The 5,000-nt window shown below is 44.9% G+C and overlaps 1 protein-coding gene across 1 annotated transcript in view; it reads right to left on the reverse strand.

Annotated features, from left to right (window-relative positions):
* Positions 1-5,000, reverse strand: part of LOC106362984 — a 29,972-nt gene that overhangs the window by 23,730 nt on the left and 1,242 nt on the right. The window lies entirely within an intron of this gene.

A 5,000-nucleotide genomic window follows, 5' to 3' on the forward strand; every position in this document is an offset into this window, starting at 1 on the left:
ACGTCCGTGTGTACTGAACAGACAGCCCACGTGGGCCAAAATCACCCACGGACAGCCAAAATCACCCGAGAAGCCAAAAATGCAAAAATTAATATTTTTGAAGAAAGTTTTCTGAAAGGAAACATCAAAAATATGTCAACAAAGAGTTTAGGATGTCAAGTGTTGATCAAAAGTTGCTGTAGACATCCGTTTAGACCACGAAACTCCGACCTTTGTAGCATGCAAAAGACATGGTTAGAAGCAAAAGAAATTTATGAAAATTTACCAGAAAATAGCTTTAACCATCCTTATGAAGCATGCAAAAAATCAGATTCAAATTCGAAGTATTTTTTTTTTACATTAAAAATACTCCCCGGAACACAACCAATGTCTACTGGTGACAGACTGAAAAAAAGCGTTTTGTATATATAAGGGGTAGGCACTCTCTTGAGCCTCCTACCCCCCAGTACCCGAACGGTTCGGGTACGTAGTGTTGGACTGTTCGGTCCAACACTATCGAGGGCTGGGTTGAGGTCGATGGCCGGATTGTCCCCGGTGAATTTTCCGGGAACTTTTCCGGCGAATTTTCCGGTGGACCGTTTTGCCCCTAACTTCAAATTTTCGCGCTTGCATGGTCTTGGCCTGGTTTCATCCGTCTTCCAGTTGCTTTTTTGATTACATCTCAAGAGTGGTTGGAAAGATTGATGTTAGCGGGGCAATGAACATTCGGCGTATGAGTGGTGATTGGATAGCTAGTGTTTGTAGGCTCTGTGCTCGCGCACCCAACTACAGACCAACTATCCTCCTCAGTTTCTTCACTAGCATAGTTTTATGCTTGTTGAACTGATCCGGGGCCTGTGTTGCGTACCTATCTGGAAGGAATTGTTAGGCTTTGCTTAAAATGTTGTTTGCGGCATCTCCTTCGGTGGGGAAGTTGTGAACACATAAGCCGGCACTTGTGATCCTTGCGTCTTTGCATAGTTTATGCATTGTTCGCAAAGGTGAATAAGCTGTTTGCTGAGATCTCGGTTGCGGAAATATTATGGCGGTGACCCGAAGAAATTCTGTCCCGCTAAGCACGTTTGTCTCCGGACAAAAGATGACGGTCAAGTCTGCGTCTGTTCCTACTTTCCATGTGTTTGCGGGAATATGACGTGGTCTTGTCCTGATTTATGAATGCTACCTGGTTGATCCTGCCAGTAGTCATATGCTTGTCTCAAAGATTAAGCCATGCATGTGTAAGTATGAACGAATTCAGACTGTGAAACTGCGAATGGCTCATTAAATCAGTTATAGTTTGTTTGATGGTAACTACTACTCGGATAACCGTAGTAATTCTAGAGCTAATACGTGCTGTTGTGAACAATAGGGGAATTCGTGTGTGTATTTCATTAATCAAAGTGTTCCCTTATATAGGGGATTACAAGATATGGATAAAAGGAAATAGTACAAATCCTTATCCTAAAGTAAAAAGGAAAACCTCTTATAGATAAACATGAAGAGAAAAGGAAACTCCTAAATCTAAGGTCGGTCCAATGCTGAGGTCGGTCCAATGCTTTGGCCGCCTCTCTCTCCTTGCTGGACGCGGTCTTGGTCTTGGGCCTGGACGCGGTCCGTTCTTACTTAGCATGGTTACTAGCTATCCACATTGTTCTTAACACTCCCCCTTGGATGCTATAACCATATGGGCTCGTACCATGCACGATGTTGCCTCGTTAAAACCTCTCTAGGAAAACCAAAAACCCAAGGTGGGAAAAATGGAAACCATAGACAGGAAAAAGAGTACAACGCATGATACTCCCCCTGATGAAGGCATCACTGAAGATCCTTCAGCCGGCGCATCCCTATCTGATGAACCAGCTTCCTGTGCGTTGAGGTAGGCAGAGACTTGGTGAAGAGGTCGGCTGAGTTGTCGCTTGATCGAACTTGAACTACTTGAACCTCCTTTGCCTTCTGCAAGTCGTGGGTGAAGAAGAACTTGGGCAGGATGTGCTTGGTCCTGTCTCCCTTGATGTATCCTTCCTTGAGCTGAGCAATGCACGCTGCATTGTCTTCGTAGATGATCATTGGCTCCTCCTTCTCTTGTCCCACGGCCAGACCACTCTCTCTTAAGACATGGCCGGTCATGTTCCTCAACCAGACAAGCTCACGGCTTGCCTCATACATGGCTATGATCTCGGCATGATTAGATGATGTGGCCACTAAGGATTGTTTGGTAGAACGCCAGCTTATTGCGGCTCCACTATGTGTGAATACATATCCCGTTTGAGATCTAGCCTGGTGTGGGTCAGATAAGTCCCCAGCATCTGCATATCCAACCAAGTTCTCTCCTGGCCGGTTAGTGTAGAACAAACCGAGATCCTTTGTTCCTTGCAGATATCTGAACAGATGTTTCACTCCGTTCCAGTGCCTTAAAGTCGGACAAGAACCAAATCTAGATAGTAAGCTCACGGCAAAGCTTATGTCCGGTCTAGTATGACTAGCCAAGTACATTAAGGCCCCAATGGCACTTAGGTAAGGCACCTCCGGCCCGAGTGCTTCCTCGTCCGGTTTCTTTGGTCCGAATGGGTCCTTCTCAAGGTCTAAGGCCCTCACGACCATAGGACATGGCAAGGGATGAGCCTTGTCCATATAGAATTGCTTGAGTATCTTTTCTGTATAAGTTTCTTGGTGCACAAGGATGCCATTCTCTTTATACTCAAACTGTAATCCCAAACAGAACTTAGTTTTCCCTAAGTCTTTCATCTCGAATTCTTTCTTTAGACATTCAACGGTTTGGGAAATCTCTCCAGAGGTTCCTATAATATTCAGGTCGTCCACATAAACAGACATGATCACGTAGCCCTTGCTGTCGAATTTCTTTATGAATATACATGGACTTATTGGATCATTCTTATAACCCTCTTTCACTAGGTACTCGGATAATCTATTGTACCACATTCGACCTGATTGCTTTAAACCATATAAGGCTTTGTTAACCTTATGCAATGTTGTTCTCGAGAACCTTTCTTGTCTTTGAGCTCAATACCCTCTGGAACTTTCATATGTATCTCATTATCCAGTGGTCCGTATAGGTATGCAGTTACTACATCCATTAGGCGTAAGTCAATGTTTTCTTTCACTGCCAGACTGATTAGATATCTCAGTGTAGTTGCATCCACCACAGGGGAGTAAGTCTCCTCATAATCTATTCCAGGTCTTTGGGAGAATCCTTGTGCTACAAGCCGTGCTTTGTATCTCACTACTTCTCCTTTCTCGTTTCTCTTCCTTACAAAGACCCATTTGTATCCCACTGGTTTGACATCTCTTGGTGTCAATGTTATAGGGCCAAAAACGCCTCTCTTTCTCAATGATTCTAACTCCACGTTAATAGCTTCTTTCCACTTGATCCAATCTGATCTTAGCATGCATTCTTGTATGGACGTGGGTTCTAGATCCTCATCTTTATCCATGATCTCAAGTGCTACCTTGTATGCAAATAAATCATCAACGTTGATATCTTTTCTGTTCCATTGTTTTCCAGACATTACATGGTCTATAGAGATCTCTTGGTTGTCCGGCTCTTGTGTCCCGTGAAGCCCAGCGTCCCGGACCTCACTTTGAGGAACGGCCGGATCATCGGGTGTGGCCGGTACGCATGGCTCGACCGTCCTGGTCGGCTCGACCGGTCCATCTATGTCCTGGACGGTTTCCTTGATGCTCTTGGATCCAGCACCTCTCTTGGACTTCCGAGGCTGTTTGTCTTTGGAACCAATTGGTCTACCACGTTTTAAACGTTGCTTAGACTCTGTAGCCACTTGACATTGTCCATCTTGGACGTCTAATCTTATAGGTGCATTACAAGCCGGGTTGTGTGACATTGTTACTCTATTTGGGTCAGCAAATGTATCTGGCAACTTATTAGCTAGCTCTTGTAGATGTATAATCTTTTGGACTTCTAGATCACACTCTCTAGTCCGAGGATCTTGCCAAGATGTTGATGGTCTAAACCATTCTAAATCTTTTGAAATCAACCGGCTGTTATCTCCCCCTAAGGACGGATATGTGGACTCATCAAACTGTGAGTCTTCGTATCTGGCCTTAAACAAATCACCGGTTGTTGGCTCAAGATACTTTATAATGCTTGGGGAATCATATCCTACGTATATTCCCATCCTCTTTGTGGTCCCATCTTAGTTCTCTGTGGTGGAGCAATTGGAACGTAGACGGCACATCCAAATGTCTTGATGTGGGACACGTCTGGCTCTTGACCCGTGAGTAGTTGGGATGGTGAATATCTATGCTCACTAGATGGCCTGATGCGAATCAGTTCCGTTGCATGTAAAACCGCATGTCCCCATGCTGATACCGGAAGTTGAGACTTCATAAGCAGTGGCCGGGCTATCAGCTGGATCCGTTTAATGAATGATTCGGCCAAGCCGTTCTGTGTATGGACATGTGCCAGGGAGTGCTCTACTCTTACCCCCATGGACATACAGTATTCATTAAACGCTTGGGACGTGAACTCACCAGCATTGTCTAGACGTATAGTCTTAAGAGGGAAATCTGGAAAGTGTGCTCTCAGCCTTATCATCTGAGCAAGCAGCCGTGCAAAGGCTAGGTTCCTAGTGGATAGTAGGCAGACATGCGACCATCTGGTCGATGCATCAATGAGGACCATGAAGTATCTAAACGTCCCACAAGGTGGGTGTATTGGTCCACATATGTCTCCTTGAATCCTTTCCAGAAAGTTTAAGGTTTCTTTGTTAACCTTGGCTGGTGATGGCCTGATTATGAGTTTCCCTTGTGCACATGCTGCACATGTGAGATTTCGTGGGATAACTCCTTTGAATGTGTGCCCTTGTGAATTCATCATCAATTTTCGCATCATTCCTGTTCCGGGATGGCCAAGCCGGTTATGCCATAAAGTGAATAGCTCGGAGGCATTGGCCTCGATCATACTGATCCTTGCATAGTATAGACCAGTGGTCATTGCGGGCATTGTCTCTAGGATCTTTTTATTGCCTTTGGTGATCAATGTT

The sequence above is a fragment of the Brassica napus genome, unplaced genomic scaffold, assembly GCF_020379485.1.
Source record: "Brassica napus cultivar Da-Ae unplaced genomic scaffold, Da-Ae ScsIHWf_1297;HRSCAF=1851, whole genome shotgun sequence".
Taxonomy (NCBI): Eukaryota; Viridiplantae; Streptophyta; class Magnoliopsida; order Brassicales; family Brassicaceae; genus Brassica; species Brassica napus.